At 37.1% G+C, this 11,812-nt stretch overlaps 1 pseudogene; it reads left to right on the top strand.

Moving 5' to 3' along the window:
* The first annotated feature begins 11,152 nt into the window (after positions 1 to 11,152).
* On the top strand, positions 11,153 to 11,333 carry LOC127696948 (uncharacterized; annotated as a pseudogene).
* The last annotated feature ends 479 nt before the right edge of the window (positions 11,334 to 11,812 follow it).

Raw genomic sequence — 11,812 nt, 5'->3', positions numbered from 1 at the left:
CAATAATGAATATTATGGGACAAATCCTCATTTTTTAAAAAAGCTTTCTTAAATAATTTTTTGGAAACTAATTTTTCTCATTGTAAGTCATTTTGGAATTTTCCATTTGTATTTTCTTCCTCTAACAAAAATTTTTGTGGATGTCTATCCGCTATTATCCATGACTATATGCTATAATATGTATGTATATAATATGAACTACTTTATTTTTAGAAAAGGAACATTGAACAACATGCTAGGACATTGTAAGAGATGTGTACATTTTACTTTGAATGATAATGTGTTAATCATCATGGAGCATGGAAATAGACAATGAAATAATAGTAGCTCCGTGGACTTTGTAAAGAAGTCAAAAGAACAAAATGTAAAAATTAACCTTGGCACATACAAACATTATGTTCAACATGCCAGAAGAGGTGAATTGATTTTGCAATTGTATGAAAGAAACAAACTATCTTTTCTGTCTCTCATCCTTTCTCTCTGTCTCTCTATGAGTGTGTTTTATTTGTTTACACTGGGATTTGAGATATAGGATAAGAAAGAAAAATGTTAACTTGGGATATATCCTTCCCCATTTGGATGTGTTTAAAGGTTCCAATTTTGGTGTATGATAGTAAATAATGATGTCAATTCCCTTAAGTAATAATTTTCAACTCTGGTGGAATATTATAATTAGTTTGGGAGGTTTGAAAAATCCCACGGCTCAGACTGTTCCCCCTAGCAATTACAGTGGAATCTCTGGTGCTGAAATCCAGACATAAGGAGTTGTTTAAATTCCCCAGGTAATTTTAATAGACTGAGAGACTATGCTCTGGAATTATAGTAAACTTATTTTATTAAATCAAATACAGAGAATATGTATGTATGTATGTATGCATATATGTATATATATATATACACATATGTGTGCATTTGTGTGTGTGTGTGTGGGTGTGTGTGTGTGTGTGTGTGTGTGTGTGTCTATGCCTGTGTATATGTTTGTGCCCTTGATTTTTTTCTGGTTCCATATTTGAATTATTTGTTTTTTCATGTATGAATGTTATATAAAGTTGACATTTTCACCCATTTTTCTGAATATATTTTCTAACTTTAGGAAAACATTAATTTATTTAGAAATACACCAAATGCTCTGTCCTAACATTTTTAATGGTAGTAGTAGAATGGATACCTAATGGCATTGTATTACTCTCATAGTCAGTGTCTTACACAGCCATCATAAGACAAGCTTCTTCCTGCAGCAGACAGAAACAAATGCAGAGACTCCCAGTCAGCCTTTATTTGTAGTGAGATACCTTGGAACACTCAGCCCTTAATGGGATGTTTTTATAGAATTCCTTCCCTTAGGGCTCAGGAATCCCTATAGAAAAGGAGACAGTTAAGAACCAGAGATGACAGAGGATACCAAGAATGCAAGGCCCTCTAAATCAACGTGATCAAAGGTTATAAGAATGCATAATGTCAGAAGGAGGACACTCAGGGACTGTCCTGAAGAGGTCCTCTCCCTGTATAGTATGGAGTCCAGCTTAATGTTTTTATGGGATTCCTGAGTATGTAAATGAGTGGCTTTGTGATTCTTACATATTGAAATCATCTCATTTTGTTTGTCTTGTACAAATCCACTAAGATAGTTAGTTCTGTTTTATCTTATTGCATTTAATTTTGTTACATTTTGTTACTACCCCTTAGAAGTTTATGTTTTCCAATGAGAGATGGAAATGGTGTGGAACCTGATAGGACAGAAGGGAAGGAGAGGAGAAATTGGAAGAAGTGGAGAGAGGTGAAACCATAATTAGGATATTCTATGTGAGGAAAAAAAAGCTATTTTCTGTAAAAGGGGAAAGTCATTTAGGTTACTTAAAACCATTCTTAATCCCTATATTTTCAATGTTTTATATTTTGCTAGCACTAAGATATACATTTATATTTTAATTTGCTATTTATAGTTCAGAAACATTGATTTTGAATATGGTTATTATTTTACACAATATCAATGTTTACTCACAAGCAGACCATTAGAGTTGTAAAAAGACTTTGAATTTTAAAAGAGATTGGATATTTTAAAGGGATTAAAAAATTGTAAAGACTGTGAAACTTTAAAAGTTACTTAGATCTTGGGGATGAATAAGAAAATAACATTCGAGGCTTAAGAGTGATGTGTCTGTGTGTTAAGATGACATGGGGTCGATTTTACCGGCTGGATTTGTGTGTCAATTTGACACAAGCACAGAGAAAGGAGCCTCAATTGAGGAAATGCCTCCATGAGATCCAGCTGTAAGGAATTTTCTCAGTTAGTGATCAAGGGTGGGAGGATCCATTGTGGGTGGTGCCATTCCTGGGCCTTCTTAAAAAGGGGAACAAAATACCCATGGGAGGACATACAGAGACAAAGTGTAGAGCAGAGACTGAAGGAAAGACCATCCAGAGACTGCCCCCTCCACCCCACAGAGATCCATCCCATATACAGTTACAATTACCAAACCCAGACACTATTGTGGATACCAACAAGTGTTTGCTGATATAGCTGCACTCTGAGAGGCTCTTCCATTGCCTGACAAATAAAGAGGGGGATGCTCTCAGCCAACCACTGTACTTATCACAGCACCGCCAATGGAGAAGTTAGAGAATGGTCCTAAGGAGTTGAAGGGGTTTGCAGACCCACAGCAGGAACAAAAGCATGAACTATCCAGTATCCACCCAGAGCTTCTAGGGATTAAACCACCAACCACAGAATGCACATGGAGGGAGCCATGGCCCCAGCCACATGTGTATGAGAGGATGGCCTTGTTGGACATCAATAAGAGGAGAGGCCCATAATCCTGTGAAAGCTCGATGCTTCAGTATAGGGGAATGCCAGGACAGGGAAGCAGGAGTGGGTGGGTTATTCTGCAGGGGGAGGAGGGATAGGATAGTCGGGTTTCAGAGGGGAAACAAAAAATGGGATAGCATTTGAAATGTAAATGAAGAAAATATCTAATAAAAACAAATATATATATATATATATATACATATATATGTATATAATATATATAAAAGAAAACTGAGCAAGCTGGGGGAAGCAAGTCAGTAAGTAACATCTCTCCATGGCCAAAAAGACACTGGCAATCTGTATAGAATATTCTTTGAATCATACTGTGATTTTTACCCCAATTTGTCAATAATATTTAATATTTTCCCAGTGTTTCCCATAGCGTGTATTTCTGGTTTTATAAGAAAATATGTCTAATTTCTAATGGAAAGGCAGTGATTAAGAATGAACAATGCTAAAATTATTACATATGACTATACTGGGAATAAAATGTACCTTGAAAGAGAATCTGAGAGTGAATTATTTATGTCTGGCCATCCTTCAAACAAACAAAGAAAATGAAGTTTGATTTATTTTTTAACCACATAATACTAGACTATAATTTACTACAGACAGTTATATTGGTTATGTAGAAATGTTCTTCATCCTGTGACATAAATTTGCTGGATTATATTCTCATTATTATAAAGAATTCATACAGAATACAATGGAATAAAGAGGAAGAGAGAAAAGAAAAATATTTCCGGTTTAACTTCTCCCTGATGTATCGTGTTTCTTTTGGAACTCACCGATGAGAAGGACAGTGACATTTTCTTTTTTTTTTTTTAATTTATTGATATATTTATTTACATTTCAAATGATTTTGTATCTATAATGAATGAATATATTGATGGCTCATTCCAATGTTGGTGGAATAGAAGCAATACAGTTTCTGGCCCATGATCTAAATAAATATCCAAGACTAATTTCACCTAGTAAATTCCTATCAGCCATTGTCATACAGAATTAATACACTGATATAAGTAGCATCAGTAAGAATACTAATACTACAGTCTCTATTGATTCAGATTTAAGAGTATGAGATTTAGTTGATTATCAGCTCATATTAAAGTATCCATTTATTTATAGAGTGTATTTGAATGAATTATATGGGATGGTGTATACTAATTGACTAATACATAGATATATAACTGCCTCATCCCTTACCTCCTCCCCACAGTCATGTCTACACGAGGATGTCCCCAACCCACCACTACCCACTCTACCAGTCTTCTAAATTTCCTGGGGCCTCCTTTTTTACAAGTTTGTGATACATAATTCCTTCTGAATTACTGCGTAGCTATTTAACAATATTTTTTTTAAGTCACAAATGTCCTTTTCAAGAAGAACACGCTCATAGAAACAGGGGCAGGGAGGACAGATAGAGGTTTCAAGAGGGACCAGGAAAGGGGATAACATTTGAAATGTAAATAAAGAAAATAACCTATTTTAAAAGCATAAAAAGAATACATTAATATAGAAGATATTTTATAATTTTAACTCAATTTAGTAAATTTCTTTTGTACAATATAAAATTTGTGATTTTCTTTGATGCTTAATTTTTTAAAACATTTTATTTTATCTTTCTGTTTATGGATATGTCTTTAAGTCTTTATTTACATTTCAAATGTTATCCATTTTCTATGTCTCACCCCCTAGAAACCCCCTAACCCATCTCCTCTCCCCCTGCCTCTGTGAGGGTGTTCCCCCACCCACCCACTCCTACCTTCCAGCCCTGGCATTCCCCTACACTGGGACATCAAACCCCTTCAGGCCCAAGGGCTGCTCCCACTGATGTCCAACAAGGCCATCCTCTGTCACATATGCAGCCAGGGTCCCTCCATGTGTATTCTTTGGTTGGTGGTCCAGTCACTGAGAGCTTCGGGGGTCTGCCTTTTTGACACTGTTGCTCCCCCCACATGGGGCTGCAAACTCCCTCAGTTCTTCCAGTCCTTTCTTCACCTCCTCCATTGGGGACCCTGCGCTCAGTCCCATGGTTGGCTGTGAGCATCCACCTCTGTATTTGTCTGGCAGAGCCTCTCAGGAGATAGCCAAATCAGGTTCCTGTCAGCAAGCACTCACCTCTCATTATCTGGAATAGCATCCAGGTTTGGCGACTGTATAAGGAATGGATCCCCCGGTGGGGCAGTTTCTGGACGACTTTTCCTCTAGTCTCTGCTCCACACTTTGTCTCCATAAACTTTTTTATTTTATACTCCAGATTTTATTCCCCCTTCCGTCCACCCTCTGACTCTTCCCCATCCCTTACCTCCTCCTCACACTCCTGTCTCCACAAGGACATCCCCAACCCCCAACCAGTCTTCTAAACTTCCTGGGGATTCCAATCTCTTTGAGTGTTAGGTGCATCTTCTCTGACTGAAACTAGATCTGGCAGTCTTCTCTTGTATATGTGTTGGGGGCCTCGTATCAACTGGTACGTGCTGCCTGGCTGGTGGTCCAGTGTTTGAATGATCTCAGGGGTCCAGGTTAATTTAGACTGCTGGTCCTCCTACAGGATCACCCTCCTCCTCAACTTCCTCCAGTTATTCCCTAATTCAACCACAGGAATCAGCAACTTCTGTCCATTGGTTGGGTGTAAATATCTGCATGTGGCTCTTTTGTCGGCTTGTTGGGTCTTTCCGAGGGCAGTCATGATAGGTTGCTTTTGGTGAGCTCTCCTTATGCTCAATAATTGTGTCAGGCCTTAGGGCCTCCCTTTGAGCTAGGTCCACTTTGGGCCCGTCTCGAGACCTCCTTTGGACAGATATGCTTTGTATGATTAAATACGTTTAGTACTAAAAGGGTAAATGAGGAAGAAAAAATCCAGGGCTATTGATTTTCAGTTCTATATTATATAATTATAAAAGAATAAATTAGCGTATGCTCTAAGAGCAAGAATTGACAAATGGGACCTCATAAAATTACAAAGTTTCTGTAAGGCAAAGGACACCATCAAGAGGACAAATCGGCAACCAACAAATTGGGAAAAGATCTTCACCAATCCTACATCAGATAGAGGGCTAATATCCAATATATATAAAGAACTCAAGAAGTTAGACTCCAGAAAACCAAACAACCCTATTAAAAAATGGGGTACAGAGTTAAACAAAGAATTCTCACCTGAAGAACTTCGGATGGCGGAGAAGCATCTTAAAAAATGCTCAACTTCATTAGTCATTAGGGAAATGCAAATCAAAACAACCCTAAGATTTCATCTTACACCAGTCAGAATGGCTAAGATTAAAAATTCAGGAGACAGAAGGTGTTGGAGAGGGTGTGGAGAAAGAGGAACACTCCTCCACTGCTGGTGGGGTTGCAAATTGGTACAACCACTCTGGAAATCAGTCTGGCGGTTCCTCCGAAAACTGGGCACCTTACTTCCAGAAGATCCTGCTATACCACTCCTGGGCATATACCCAGAAGACTCCCCACCATGTAATAAGGATACATGTTCTACTATGTTCATAGCAGCCCTATTTGTAATTGCCAGATGCTGGAAAGAACCCAGGTATCCCTCAACAGAAGAGTGGATGCAAAAAATGTGGTATATCTACACAATGGAGTACTATTCAGCCATTAGAAACAATGAATTCATGAAATTCTTAGGCAAATGGATGGAGCTAGAGAATATCATACTAAGTGAGGTAACCCAGACTCAAAAGGTGAATCATGGTATGCACTCACTAATAAGTGGATATTAACCTAGAAAACTGGAATACCCAAAACATAATCCACACATCAAATGAGGTACAAGAAGAAAGGAGGAGTGGCCCCTGGTTCTGGAAAGACTCAGTGAAACAGTATTCAGCAAAACCAGAACGGGGAAGTGGGAAGGGGTGGGTGGGAGGACAGGGGAAGAGAAGGGGGCTTGCGGGACTTTCGGGGAGTGGGGGGGCTAGAAAAGGGGAAATCATTTGAAATGTAAATAAATTATATCGAATAAAAAAAAAAAAAAAAAGAATAAATTAATTTTTGTATTTTATATAACTGTATTTTTGTTGACCTCATCAACTCATGATTTATATAAAATTATAAATATTTTAAAAAGGTTATTTCTCATTAATTTCACATTCACTTTAATTTTATATGCATACACTCTCACATAAAAACATACACACACATACACTCACAAACACACACTATCATATGAACATACATATACTGTACCTTGAGTGTTGGTACATTCAATCAAAAATACCATTTTAATATTAATTTAATAGTATTGAAAAAATGTCTTAGTGATCCTAAACATTAAATATTTAGACACCTTTCCTGGACAAGATCTCAACATGGTTTTGGTAGATTATCCAGTAACATAATGTATTCATACATTTAATAACTATTTGTGTCTACAGCTCCAGCTACATATGTAGCAGAAGATGATCATTTCAGACATCAATGAGAAGAGAGGCCATTCGTCTTGGGAAGGCTCAATTCCTCAGAATAGGGGACTGCAAGTCAGGACATTGGGGAGGGGGGTTAGTAGGGGGAGGGGGTGGGATGGGGGGTTTCGGTGGGGTAACATGGAAAGGGTTAACATTTGAAATGTAAATAAAGCAAATATCTAACTAAAAAAAGAAACCAGAGGAACAGAAACAAAGATTTCTTTGCAAGTTTTCAGTGTTGTAAATCTTGAACATTGTATTTTTTAGGAAAGTGTGTTTTATTATAAAGGAATATATTTTATTTCTCTTCTTTTCATTCCTGAACAAAAATTAAAAAATCAAATTCCTTCCAAATCTGTGAATGGTTTTAATAAATTTATCTAGTATTCCACACAAAGCTTTACATTTATTGAGTCTGAATTTTTTCATAAGTCAGGAGATATGTAGTGTAAATTACTCTAAATTTTTAACAAGAGACAAGGGCTGATATCACTACCATCAAAAAAAAATACTCAGCAATTAGAAACAATAAATTCACAAAATTTTTAAGCAAATGGTTTGATCTGGAAAATATCCTAAGTGAGGTAACCCAATCACAAAAGAATAAACATGGAATGCAATCTCTGATAAGTGTATATTAATTAGCCCAGAAGCCCTGAATACCCAAGGCACAAATTGCATAACAAATGACTCCCATGAAGAAGTATGGAGAGGGTCCTGATCCTGGAAAGGATTGATCTAGCATTGGAAGGGAATATAAGGACAGAGAAAAAGGAGGGAGGTGATTGGAAAAGGGATGGAGAGAAGAAGGTTTATGGGACATATGGGGAGGGGGGATCCGGGAAAGGGGAAATCATTTGGAATGTAAACAAAGAATATAGAAAATAAAATATATTAAAAAAGAAATCAATGTTCATAATTGTTAAAAAAAGAATTACTTCCTGTTTTTTATGTTATTTTATGTTTGCATAGTTATCTTCTTTTCGATTTGTTAAAAGAAGCTTACTTTCTTGCCTTTTCTAGGGTGTAGTTTCCCTCCTTGTGTTGGCGTTTTCCATCTATTATCCTTTGTAGGGCTGGATTTGTGGAAAGATATTGCATAAATTTGATTTTATAGTAGAATATCTTGTTTTTTCCATCTATGGCAATTAAGAGTTTTGCTGGATGTAATAGCTTTGGAAGACATTTGTGTTCTCTTAGGGTCTGGATGAGATCTGCCCTGAATATTCTGGTGCAATTCTGATAGGTTTGCCTTTATAAGTTATTTGGCCCTTTTCTCTTACTGCTTTTAATATTCTTTCTTTGTTTAGTGCATTTGGTGTTTTGATTATTATGAGACAGAATGAATTTCTGTTCTGCTCTAGTCTGTTTGGAGTTCTATAGGCTTCTTGTATGCTCATGGGCATCTCTTTCTTTAGGCTAGAGAAGTTTTCTTCTATAATTTTGTTGAAGATATTTACTGGCCCTTTAAGTTGTAAATCTTTGCTCTCTTCTATACCTGTAAACCTTTACATGTAATAAAGACACATGCTCCATTATGTTTCTAGCAGCCTTTTTTCTAATAGCCAGAATCTGGAAAGAACCCAGATGTCCCTCAACTGAGGAACAAATACAGAAACTGTGGTACACTTATGAAATGGAATACTACTCAACTATTAAAGACAATTAATTCATAAAATTTTTAGGTAAATGAATAGAACTATAAAATATCATCCTGTTTATGGGACATATGGGGAGGGGGGATCCGGGAAAGGGGAAATCATTTGGAATGTAAACAAAGAATATAGAAAATAAAAATATTTTAAACAAAATATCATCCTGAGTGAGGTAACCCAATTACAAAAGAACACATATGGTATGCATTCATGATATTAGCCCAGAAGCTTGGAATACCCAAAACACAATTTACAGACCAATTGAAGCTCAAGAGGAAGGAAGACGAAAGTATGGATATTTTGGTCCTTCTTAGAAGGGGGAACAAAACTGCCATGGGAGGAGATATACAAAGTGTGGAGCAGAGACTGAAGGAAAGGCCATGCATAGACTGCCCCACCTGAGTGTCTACCACATATACTGTAACCAAACTCAGACACTAATGTGGATGCCAACAAATGCTTGCTGACAGGAGCCTGATATAGCTGTTCCCTAAGAGGCTCTGCCAGTACCCAAGAAATGCAGAGGTGGGTGCTCCCTGCCAACTAGTGGACTGAGTACAAGGTCCCCAATTGAGGAGCTAGAGAATGGACCCAAGGAGCCTAAGGAGCCGTCATCCCCATAGGAGGAAAAACATTATCAACCAACCATTACCCCCAGAGTTCCCAGTGTCTAAACTACCAACTGAATAGTACCCATGACTCCAGCTGCATATGTAGCAGAGGATGGTCTTCTTGTATATCAAAGGGAGGAGAGGTCCTTGGTACTGAGAAAGCTCAATGCCCCACTATAGGGGAATACCAGGACAGAGAAGGGGAATGGGTGAGTTGCAGAGCAGGGAGAAGGAGAGGATGGGATAGGGATATTTTTCAGAGTGGAAACTAGAAAGGGGATAACATTTAAAATGTAAATAAAGAAAATATCTAATAAAAAAGAATTGTTTACAGCCAATAAACTTATTTCTAAGAATTTCCATTTACTTTTGCTATTATACAGTTGAGCAATTGAAACTAAAACCACAGAAAGTGACACCACAAATAAAGTTGTGGCTATGGAAATACTTCACAAAGAAGGTAGGAAAGGTGAGTGGCAGCATTCATTTATTACCTAGATGAAAATACTTAAAAACAATGATTTGTTGTCACTTATAGTTGTCATTTAAAGCCTAAATATTTCAAAGCAGCATATGTGTTCAGTTGTGATATCTTACAGTTCACTGATTATCTTTTTTCTCCATATTTCAGTTTCCTCCATGTTTGCATTTATCTGCATTTCTACCTCCACTGTAATATCTCTGGGAAACATGATATTTCTTTTATACTAGTTCAATGACTTCATAGCTGTGACCCTTGTTTCATTTTCTGCACAGACTTCTAAAGTTGTTCTTTGAGATTTCTGTTCCCTGCTATTGAATACAACTCTAGATATTTCTGTGAAGAGAATTTGCAGATAGATTTAGGGCTACTAATGCAAAGGCCTTAAAATGGATATTAAATTCTGGATTGCACAAACGAATACAGTGTTAGACCATGGATCATTAAAAGCATGATTTGGATGATTGGAGAGATATGCCAAAGATATGAGGCAGAAAATTGAGTGTAAGGTGTATCTAATGTGATCAAGTTCATGTTGAAGGGACCCAAGAGCCAAAAGAGATGGTCAGGACTTGAAAATTCTTAGTTGTGCACAGAGAAACACAGTACAAAACTGGTATGACCCCAATTTTACCAGTTCTGCCACACATCTATTCAATCTGGAAGTAGATGCTTTCTGAGCTAGGAAAGATGGATTAAGATTTTTTTTTTTAGCCTTGTGAACTCTTAAAACAATAAACTCAGGCACATTTCACATGGACTTCTAACTTGAGTCAGCACTGTGTTAACACATTGTCCTGTTTGAAGGTGTTACATTTGTGCTGATTTACCATGACAGCAAACTGCCTCCTCCTTCTCCATTATCAGGCCTTAAACAAAGACTGTTATTTCAGAGATTAACACAAGGTTTGTGCAAACATATTGAAATGTAATCCATATCTCCACCTTTTATCTTCTTTAAACCAATGCTCTTTTGAGATCTTTCCTTTCGGGTGTATGTAATTTATAAAACTGAGAAACTTTTCTTTAAGTTTTATATTTTATTAGCTGTTGCTACAATCTATACTTACTTCATAATAGACATTTTGTTATTCACAATATAGAAGATTATTAACTAGATTTATTTCTATAGACTGGAAGCTTATCAATATGTTTGATTTTCTAATGGTACCATAATCGCTTCTTGGCCTTTTGGCTAAGATCAAGTGTAGTATCTAATGGTACAATAAAAGAAACACAGAGGATACTCTGCTTTAGGTTATTTTCGCAACTAAAGACATAATGAGGTAGAATTACCAGACAAGTAATATTTGCTAAATTATATTTAAATGAGACAGAAATTATGGTAAAACATTTGTTATAGCCTGAGATAGTCAGTGTGTTGAGAGGTTTTTAACAGAATAGGGAAGAAAAAATGAATAAGGAGGAGAAGGAGAAGCAGAAGAAGAAGCAGAAGAAGGAGGAGGAAGAGAAAAAGGAGCAGGAGGAAGAGAAAGAGGATGAGGAGGAGGAGGAGGAAGAAGAGGAGGAGGGGGAGGTAAAGAAGAACAAGAGGAAGAAGAGGAAGAAGAAGAAGAGGAAGAAGAAGAAGAAGGAGGAGGAGGAGGAGGAGGAGGAGGAGGAGGAGGAAGAGGAGGAGGAGGAGGAGGAAGAGGAGGAGGAGGAGGAGGAGGAAGAAGAAGAAGAAGAAGAAGAAGAAGAAGAAGAAGAAGAAGAAGAAGAAGAAGAAGAAGAAGAAGAAGAAGAAGAAGAAATAATACAGCCAGTCGAATATATTACTTTTTTAAGGTGGGAAAAATATTAGTGGACTGGCTCCCCAAACTAACAATGACATT

The sequence above is a fragment of the Apodemus sylvaticus genome, chromosome 11, assembly GCF_947179515.1.
Source record: "Apodemus sylvaticus chromosome 11, mApoSyl1.1, whole genome shotgun sequence".
In the NCBI taxonomy this organism is placed as follows: Eukaryota; Metazoa; Chordata; class Mammalia; order Rodentia; family Muridae; genus Apodemus; species Apodemus sylvaticus.
The sequence above is the reverse complement of the archived record's forward strand: the minus strand, read 5'-3'. Positions and strand labels throughout refer to the sequence as shown.